This window comes from Amblyomma mixtum, chromosome 2 (genome assembly GCF_055824585.1).
Source record: "Amblyomma mixtum isolate Tamu chromosome 2, ASM5582458v1, whole genome shotgun sequence".
NCBI classification, from domain to species: Eukaryota; Metazoa; Arthropoda; class Arachnida; order Ixodida; family Ixodidae; genus Amblyomma; species Amblyomma mixtum.
The window spans coordinates 196,767,910-196,778,600 of record NC_143013.1 but is presented as its reverse complement, the minus strand read 5'-3'; the positions used below and the strand labels follow the sequence as shown (position 1 = coordinate 196,778,600).

Sequence of the window (10,691 nt, the reverse complement as noted above, 5' to 3'; positions counted from 1 at the left end):
AATTTCTGCTTATAGCCTTTTCTAGGGGCTAGCTTGGCTCATAATTTAAGCTAGACTGTTTATATCATGATAGGTCGGTCTATTTGTAAGAATAAAACAGGGGTAAAACAATATTTTGAGTACCTCAAAGAGCTCCTCACCGAGGAGTTTTAAACCAAATGTCTTTCAATTTATACCTCTTGTTTTGCAAATGCATGCTGCTTTTTTGAAGCCTCCTTATAAGCTGACGTCACCACTGGATACTGCATCAGTGCTGTTAGCAAACGATCACAGGATGCATTAGCGGTAAAGTCTCGAGAAGGCGTATTAAAATTCAAAATCTAAAGCATTTCTACCGCACTACCTGTGGCCACATTAGCAGTCGACAAAAAACACAATATTCGACATCTTTTCATCAAACCATGCAAACAATGAAGGTATGACGTCTGCGGGAGTAATAATTACTCGCAATGCCTATTTATTCGTGAAGAACAACTTGAAGTGCACCAGCAACAATGAAGCCGACTATTTGTTTGTGCCCAAGTTCCTGAAGTGATCAGGTATTGGTTTAGTTGGATCCAGGCAATACCCATTGTTGTCCGGGAAGTCGAATCTGCGATAGCAGAGACAGTTGCTTTTGCAGCCACTTGGGCATTCATCCGGCCGGCACTGCAAAACAATTGCATTGGTTTTCTGGTGCAAAGGTGCTTCAGGGCGGCAAACGTAGCAGTGAAATCCTATTACAGTTATAGAACGGGGTATCGTTGACTCGAAAACTGCTGTCTATGCTTTTCCATTCGAACAAATGTTATGCTTCGTAACAAGGCCAAATTTATAACCAGTTGAGGAATAAATGCATTGCTAACTTTCTGACGTCTTTAGTCCATATTCTGCTGATGGTGAATCTGTATTACACGCTAGGCAAGGAAAAGAAAGTTAGCAGTAACTAACATCGCGAGCTCGACTACCTTTGATTACCTTCACGTGCTCTGTCTGGGGAGTGCGAGGGAAAATTTCTTACAAAGTTTTTATCTACTCTAAAGAAAATTAATCAAACAACATAAACCGCGCTTCAAGTTTCTTCATCGAAATGTTTCTCACATATATCAATATGTCTTCAGTACCTACGTGTGAACAATTTTTTTTCTTGAAGGCTTCTACAAAGAATTATAGCAGGCTAGCATATATTATGAACATAAAATTTGCTGCCTCTTTAATTTTTCACGAAGTGGACGTGAGGCCACACAAAGTTAAGAGTATAGTGATTACAGTAGTGCAGCCTTCCAGTTTCTGCTCGAGGTTGATTTAATGAATAGACGAACGTCAATAAAGTGTTGATAATCTGAGACAAATCGTGTTGGTTCTTTGCATGCGGCGGCGTTTCCAATTTTTTCCTTATTCACGTAAGGTCTTCTCGTGGTGCAACCTGTTGTCAAATCTCCGATTATTGTCACGCTTGCCAGGATCTACGAGTCCTTTAGTATTTCAGTTGCGCTATGTTGAAACAAGGTGAGAGAAACTAAGTTTGTGCCATTGACGGTGCTCCAAATTGACTGTGAGCTTTTAAGAGATGCTGATGCGCTCGTACCGTGACTGTTCCGCCCTAACTCGAATGCGAGAACAACGGCGATGAACACATAAAGGAGGCATACAAGAGTTTACCGAGTTCTCTGATTATCCCGTGTTTAATAATCGGCAAGTAGATTTGAGACTGGCCAAAAAAGCCATTATAAATCAGCGGCTTTGAGAACTCGGTTAATAACTGGGTCTTGCTGTGAGCTATACGATTTAAACTGCTGCACATTTCCGTGCCGAAAACTTGCTGCAGCCTTTAAAGCAGTCATCCACAGAAATGTTTTTCTGAAGTAAACCCCTTCTGGTGCCAAATCGTGGCAGCAAATTACCGTGCAAACTTCGGTGAGAAGCGTGTACTTTAGCAGTAAATAATTTCTTCATAGTCATTCGATCATCGAGAAGCCTCCCACAAAGTCATCGTCTCTTATGAGGATATACTCACTCTGTCAACGCATTGGGCGTGTTGTCTGTACTCCGGGCCCCACATTGCGCTGTAAATAAAGAAAATTGCGGGTTTAACATTACAAGGTTGTATTGTGGCTTATCTTCCACAGAGTGGCGCGCTGTACTTAAGATTGATTGAAGGCACGTTTATTCCACATTATAGTGCGCCGAAGGCGCTACGGTGGAAGGGCTGTACTTAAGAGAGCTTTCTCTCTACTGGTGTTCTGGTTCCAGCGAACTTCAATGCTTTGTTTCTCTCGCTGCGCGCATAAACTTTCGTGAGGGGACGCAACAAAAAGATTAGCAGAGACACTTAAGCTTGCTTACGTGGTTGAACTCGAAAGCATTACTGTCTCCCTGGGAGCATTGAGACGCGCGCACGCACGCACGCACGCACGCACGCACGCACGCACGCACACACACACACACACACGCACACACAAACACACACTCTCTCTCGTAGGACACCACCCGCAACGGTGTACGACTATACGACTACCGGTTTTTCTTTTAATGGGACTAGTAATGCTTTTTCATTAAAAAGCTGCGGAATGCAGCTTGGAGGCTCCATTTTACCTGTGGTTGCAAGCAACCAGCGCAGCAAGATGCGTACAGGATCTCATCGATCGATAGATGTACTTGGAATACTGCAGTTCAATTACTGAGCGATATAAGAATCGCATGAAGCATTTCGAGCAATACAGCGTCATTGCATCATACAGTTATTATATAAATTCAATTCATTCGAAAGGCGTGCAGCAGCTTCGACTTCACAGCATTGCAGCGTCATTACGAGATACAGCTATTATATACATTCAAGGCATTCCAAAGGCATACAAGAGCTTCGGCTTGATTACAGCAAAATAAATAACGTACAGATAAGTACGTGAATATCACAGCACGTTGGCTTTAAGTTTGAGCGCGTGATTTTGGGCAAGGGTTAATTTGCCTGTGTTTATTTATATGGTAGTTCCCCAAATAATCAATGAGTATTATAGGTCTTCGAATAAAAAAGCGTTATATATTAAAGCTTAATGGTAGTTGGTAGATGCTGTCTAATACGACATAGGATGCTATTCACTTTATTAATTTTATTTAGAACATTATCAATCTACGCCTCCTAATTTAACTCTCCTAAAAAATAACACCGAGGACTTCACAGCTGTCGTGACTTCAATTTTCTTTTCACCAAGTAAAAAAAAATTCTGATTACTTTCATTACATTCTTTTTGCGTGGATTAATATCCGTTTTGGTGTTGTTTTAGCGATTGTTCAAATGATTTTTATGGCTATATTAGAAAGTCTGGGAGAAGTTAATTTAGATATAATTCTTCATCTAATGTAACGCTTGGGCTGCGGTAAACATGTTAACTTCATCAGGAATTTCAATAAGGTATCGTGAAAGGGGAGCTCATAACATATTGATTGAATACAGTAGGAATAAAAGGTATCCTAGAATTCTGCCCTGAGGAACACTGGAACTTATTTCCTTAATTTTTGAAAAACCACTTTTATGCAGTAGAACTTGTTTGCAGTGTTTTAGGCACGACTCATAGAAAGCTAGGCACTTCTAATGCCATAATCATTCATTGCTTCTTTAAGAAAGATTACTAGGCTTCACTAGGAAAGACTCTTCGCAGGAGAAGTCCGAGAGCAGTCGAACGCCCCAAAGCCGAGTGCAATGGAGACCCGGCGAAGCCTGGGCCACCTGCCCGTGCTGCCGATCAAGTTTCTCGCTACCCTGTAACCGCCACTACGGCAGCAGTCTCCCTCAGTCTTTGCCGAGGGGAACATCACTTCGTGCGTGCGCCGACTACGAAGGAATTGCCGGCACAGCCTCGGCATTCTTGGTGAGCCGCACAGGCACCAGTAGCCCGGCTAGTTATTTCATAATTAAACTTGTTTGCGCATCCTGTATGTCTTTTGCTCTCACTCTGAATGGACCCCGCATATGAATGTGTGATCCCGATTGAGGGCATTGCGAGCTGGCACCACATATGACTGAAAAAATTAATTTTGTATTCCGAAGAATGACAAATAAGGTTATCTCGGTAGCGCTTTTACGCAAACAATTTAGAAACGCCCCATGTGTTTACTAAGTTCGAATATAGTTTTGTATACTACTTGTTTTGTTCAAAAATTGCTGTGTAATGCAAGGTTTCTTACTATTTGTTCCGATTGCACATTTCTAGAAAATATTTCTTGTAAACGAGCTTAACCTTTTTAATGAAAATAAGGTACGCCTAATTACCGTATGTAAGTGCTGGTTTATCACTGCCGATGACATATAAAACCGCTATTCGGAAATGTTGAAGGTGTTACAGTCAGTGCCTTGATAGAAACAGCAACCATGTTCTGTAGTGCTGCGAAAATGCTTTCATCTAAAAGAAGCAAGTATAAAAAAATAATCACCTAAGTTAGCCAGCACACTGGGAGCATTTAAATGCCTTATTTCGGAATAAGTAATCAGAAGATCAAGAATTGAAGATGTTGGACAGGTCACAGGCTTTGGCACAGTGATAAAACTACCAAACCCGTATGCATACATTAAAGGTGTATATTCACTGTGCATTTCTGATCCAGATTAAATATCAATGCGCATGCTGCTGAATGGATAAAACATTTCAAGATTTACTGATGCGTAGTAAAAAGGAGCTTTGACAACACTAGGTATTTTGTTATACTGGATATTGTGAGGTCAGTACAAGACGCAAAAACACATTTTGATCACTTTGAAATGTGACTACTTTATATTCAAGTATTTGTGGGGTAAATTCACTGACTTGTAGAACTCACCATCATCACTGTGGTTGCGAGCACGGAAGGAAAAAGGCCTCTTTCATATCTCCCCAGTTAACCCTGCCCTGTGCCAGCCGCTGCCATCTTATCTGCGGAAACTTTGCATGGAATACACAGATGACTCAATTTTGTAAGAAACTCAGAAGTGTTGCATGCTTGTTGTTTAATTTGCGAACTATGATGCCATTTTCCATTACAAAATTATTCCCCCGGGCTCTGGGGTATAGTGTCTTAAGACACGGTATGTGTTGCTTTTAACTGCTCTTTCACATGCAAATGGGTTAATAGGATTTTGAAAAACATTGCTACAAGCGTTCTCTACTTGCCGCCGCAGGAAAATTTGCCCAACAGTGTCTTTACCGCAGCCGGTTTGCCTTCTTTTGACAATCTTTTTAAACAAATTGTAGTACTGCAATATTTTTAGAAAAGCGCATTCAGGCACATAAATACGAAACCGGTACCGTTGAGACATGGTCCTCGTTATCATAAACCGAGAGTGCGCACTCACTACGGCAAAGCAACTAGACGATATGACGTGCCAGCTATCTTTAACGAATTACCGGACGATTGATTTTCTGTAAACACCCGCAAAAAGCGGCGTGTTGCTGTTCAAAAATTCGAGAACATTTAACATGTACTAAAATCATATCAGTGCTTTTTCATAGTGTTCTGTGCCAAATTTTTGTTCTTCATATTTACTTTTTTTAATTTCTTTTGACCTCTGATGGAGCTCTGATGTAGCGCGAAGATTGCCGCGGCTGCCGGTTGTCGCCGCACAAGTCCACTTGTGGCTTCGGTGCTTCCGTTTTGTGTATGTTCTGATTATACTTAATAAAGATTATTATTATTATTATTATTAATCTGATCTGCCTACCTTACTTTCCTACGAATGCCTTGCCTTGGAATCCAATCTGTTTCCCTCTTAGCGGCCATCGTTTGTCTTGCCTTCGGGTTACATTTCCTGCCGAAGCCCATTTCTTCTTAATTTCGACTGAACTCCAGAAGTGCTTTAAAGGGGGCTCATTGATCGTTCGTATGCAATAGAGGTGGGCTAACTGAAGGAAAGAGAACACAAAGGAGGGTGCCTCGCTTTGCGTCTCGTGGTGTATTCTTTGTGTTGTCTGCTCCGAAGTTAGCGCAGCCCTATGTGATTATGTCATTAACATGCGCTTGTACACTGACCCCCTGTTCTCTCTTCCTGTTTCTAAACGTTGCACCATTATTTTTATTTCCTTAGCTCTCTGCGTTGTCCTCAATTTAAGCTGAAACCCTTTCGTTAGCCTCCACTGTTCAGCCCCGTGGGTAAGTACCGGTTCAGTAAGATTAGCAAAGCAATATGAACCTGGGTTGGCGGGTGCCCTTCTACAAGAAAAGTGGGTGAAGGCGTCAAGAACAAAACAGCTAAAGATTTCGTTATGTACGTTTCAGTAAACATAACTATCTAAAACGATGAGTTAAAGGAATCAAATATTATTGTAATTAATCGGGTTTATTATTCAATGAGCGGCACTGTATACAATTGTCTGGTTCTAGCGCACATTTTGCGCGCTACGTACCTCTGAGAAATTCAATATATTAATTGGTAGTCTTTCAGAACGACCTTACTAGGACGACCTTCAAGGTAAGTAACATTTCCTGTTGGGGTAGTTGGTTATTTTCCAAGCTAAAGAAACCATTGCACAAAGAGGGACGAAGCCGTCGTCTTCGTTGTTCCTGGGCTCCGCCTTTTGTGAACGCTATTTCCTGCAGGCATGAACATTCAAGGTGTCTCCCCTAAAAAGATATCCTTCAAAACTTGACTTAATAATTGTCTGTGCCATTGAGGTATGTTCTGTTATTTTTTTTTAACGTGGCAGATCTCGAAGAGGTCTATAATAAATTCGTGCTTCCGTAAGACCTGTCCAAGACAATTTCCAATTTCAAATTTATTTATTTATTTATTATTCCATACTATCGGTCCTAGTTCAGACCCAGATAGGGGTGGGCACTGAAACAAACTACAAAGCAAAGTGGACAAAGTCGTACATCATAACATGTGTGCTGTTCTAAGCAACCGCAATCGGTACGCGCTCAAAAATGGCAACCAGAGTCATACCATGACAACAAAACCGGCGACAGTATTAGCTTGTAATATTGTACATTTCTTCAAGGCGGGACCGAAACTGTTCGCGATTTGATGCTATACCGACATTTTCTGGGAGTCTGTTCCAGTGTCTCGCTGCAGATAGAAAGAATGAATGCTGAAGCACTCCCTCACTCCTTCGAAAATTCCAACAAAGAACTCCTTCTCGAGTTCTCAAATTCTCTAGTACTCTTTCGCAGCGCAGTGAGGTAAACGGGGATTCTGTGCAAAAGTGATGCACAACCCTGAGTGCCAAACATATCATCCTCACGATATAGATGAATCAAGTGAACTTCGTCCCGGCTACTCTCTATATTCAGCACTAACATGCAGAACGCATAGTAAAATACACCAGGAAAATGTAAAAGAAAAAGTGTGAAAGCTATAACCCATGGTGGTAGCTTTCGAGCACACCCCACTCACCACAATACGATGAATTCGCACTAAAGCTTTGTGATAAGGGTGAGTGCTTTCGTGGCAACGAAATAACTGGTCATGGTGTTGTGCGATATACGGACTAGAATACTCACGAAGCAAAGGTCACCGCCAGGCTGAGAAGGAAAAGGATCTGCAGAGTACCCATGGTCACCTTTAGTATCAAGGAGTGCTCTCAGGATTCTAGGCAGTCAGCGCAGTGTCCTTGCGCGGCATCCGCCATTTTTATAATCGAAAACACGGCCGAAAAAAAGCAAAATTGCCTAAGTGACGACCAAGTTGGAGAGCTGCATAGCCCCTTCAATGTTTTAATGACATCCGGGGAGCGTGGACCGCCCAGCGTGATGGCGCCGGAGAAAACCAAAGCGGAAAGAGAGCGAAGGGTTATGACGTCAGCGGAAATCCTGCTGTGAGAGCAACCGTCGTTTGCTACTCTCTTCTGCTTGGTGCTGACAAGCCCTACCACTTATCGGCTACCGCACAGCGGAACGCCAGGCATCTGCGCGAACATGATTGCACGCTCTGCGTATAGTGCGGGTCTTACCCAGCTTTGAAGTAATATACGGTTCCGATAAGTCGCCTACAAGGTCGGAGCAACCGTTGCAGTCGTTGCGAACAAACTTAAGTGAACTTCGTTAAGTCGCAAAACTAAGCCAAAAGAAGCGGAAACGCTGTTTTCAATCCAGGAATGCGATTATTGGCTGCAGTTTCAACTTGTCCGAATGTTTTTGTCCGCCCGCCTGTCCAAACACTGAGAAACTAGATTACAGGCGGTGAACTATGTTTGAGCGGGATTCAAAAGCTACGGTTTTTAAGTGCGAGGAGGGGTGGTGAGAGCGCGATCCGCGAAAGCAGTTTGAGCCGACGCGAGCAGACGGCGCATGTGATCCTTGCATTAGGCATGTCTTTCATCGAAGCTTATGCAAAAGCCTACCCGCTTATTGAATAGCTTGCTTGAAAGGAGTTAGATACCACAGACAACAGCATTGGGAAAAACTGGTGCAAATTTCGTCCACAGTTAAGCACAAGCAAGGAACCAAGCTTTTATATACCAGGTGTCCCCCTATCTTTTGCGAAAGTATAAAAATATACCGAGGAAAGATAGGCGGAGGCAGTTTGAACAATTTTGTGTTATACTTTATGTACTTAGAGTTCTGTTGTCTTTTGGTCACTTGAATACTTGAAGAAATGAAAGTAGTAAGTTTACCTTATTGCATTTCTGGCGAAAATTCCCTTCCAAAACTGCAGAGCTTGCCAAAAAAGCACCTAATTCATTAGGTTTTATTTTGATGTGGGTATACATGATTTGTTTCCCCGTTTAACGGAAGGCGCGCGAAATAACAAAAAAAATTCCACGTGAACATGTTCTTGCCTAACGCGAGCGCGCTAAAATGCGGCATTCGGGAACCATGCCGCGTTGGATGGTGTCACGAATTTGACGGGTCGAAAATGAAATGGAGGCTGTAGACAGGATTAAAAGGAGCACCTGTGAGCAGGCATGGGTTTTGAATCCTTGTGTCTGTACAGGCTTCATTTGGTGCATACGCGACTGTGCCGTGTTCAATGTGGAAAACAGGGGGCATGCAGCTCCTGGTAGCTATACGCAGGCAGAAACAAAGCAGCATGCCAGTAGTCGGTTGGACGTTTCGTCTGTCGGGCCGAAGCTGTTCGGCCGGGTCATTTAGAAAACTGGCGACGGAAAGGCGGGCCAGTTCTCTCGCCTCTTTAATCAGATGGTTGGATGCGTCCCGTTTGAAACGAGGTTGTGGCAGGGTCCACCATGCTCGTTTTTCCTTTAATTGCGTTGTAAATTATTTTTAAAATTAACTATTTTTAACTGCGTTTTTCTGTTCTTCTAACCTTATGTAACCTCTCTGATTTTGAGCCACCAATCGCTTTTGCTAACTTCACCACAGATTTATTTGCATGACCAGGTACAGTAACTCAGCCTGTATCGAAATACGGATGTATAACATCACATCAATTATTTCTGCAGGTCTACTACTTACAGCACACGTGTCATCTTCTTCGTTAATTTTTTTTTGTAGCTGCGCGTTCTAATACACCCTGATCGAGCTACTGCCTCTTAAGTAATCATAATACGATTCCTTCCTGATCTGCCTTTTCCAGTGTCAATATAATTGTACACTATTCTTTTTATTGCAGTAATCCAATTTTTACCTTCCACGTTTTTAACCTGTCTAATGCTTTTTCTTTCTCCGTCCTCGTGTCCGTCATACCGACTGGTTAGTTTCCTAGTTTTTTTCCGCCACTTGAGTCAACGCTCTTTCTGTGTAAGTATTTAAATACCTTAGCTGCCCACCTGTTATCATCCAGTTTCCTCAGACGTTCTTCATATAGTATTTTACTCTGAAATTCTCGTGCTTCGAACGATGCCCCGGCCCATATCTCCCTGTACTGCGTAGTACAGGGAGTACAGTCAATACTTCGCAAACAGACGCTAGTGCCGCCTGTCGGGGGGCAACAGTACTGCGTTAGTTTTCATGGCTTTCTATGAGGGACGTCGAAGTGAGCGGACGCACGCCACATGCGCTTCTCAATTTTCGGCTCCTTCGACCCGGAATTTCAGACAGAACGCAGCTTCTATGAATGGAACGGGCGTCTAGCAGACTCAAGACTATCAGGTTATCCTAGTTTACCCTGACCAAACGACTTTTTTTTCGTTTTTCATCAGATTTCCATCCGACCACGCCGAATCCAGCGTTCGGGTTAGCGTTCAACGAGAACGCAGCTCCGCTGGAGGCTAGGCGTCCGCACAACACATGGATACCTCGGAAGTCGAGGGCGAAGTAACTGATGACGATGCGCTCAACGACGGAATATGGCAACAATTGTTTTGGTTCAAGAAATGCGCCTAGAAGGCAAAGAGTCCCCGCCCCGACGCTGAGGAAGAGAAAGCCGCGGAACGAAGAGTTACAAAGGCAGACCACCGCCGAAGTTACGGAGACGCCCTGTGCCAAGACTCTGGGAAAGTGACTATAAAATAGTCATGAGACCCGCAGATTCACTCCAGACTACCGTGGTGAGACCCATCCGCCTGGCCGAAGCTATACGCCAAGCGGCTGGTCTCGGGCCTGAAACGCTACATACGGACAAGATGCGACGTCGCCCGACCAATAACACCATAGTGATAAGTACTCCCGCATACAGTACTCCCGAAAGTACTACCACAAGTACTACCGCAAGTGCCTATAAAAAGGTGGAGGAAATTAGTAATGGCCGAAACAAGTACCAGGTAGTTTCTTACCTCTCCGCCCCTGACAGCTCTGCTAAGCGAATGCTGTGCAACGCTTTTAGCGGCGAGTCGGACGACTTC

At 43.3% G+C, this 10,691-nt stretch overlaps 1 long non-coding RNA gene across 1 annotated transcript; it reads right to left on the bottom strand.

The window, feature by feature from the left end:
- Positions 1–434: 434 nt before the first annotated feature.
- On the bottom strand, positions 435–7,615 carry LOC149362060 (uncharacterized). The gene is made up of 3 exons (XR_016288979.1): positions 7,450–7,615; positions 1,997–2,045; positions 435–648 (listed from the first exon to the last, which is right to left on the bottom strand). It is a non-coding gene; the product is annotated as an uncharacterized LOC149362060 (long non-coding RNA).
- Positions 7,616–10,691: the final 3,076 nt, after the last annotated feature.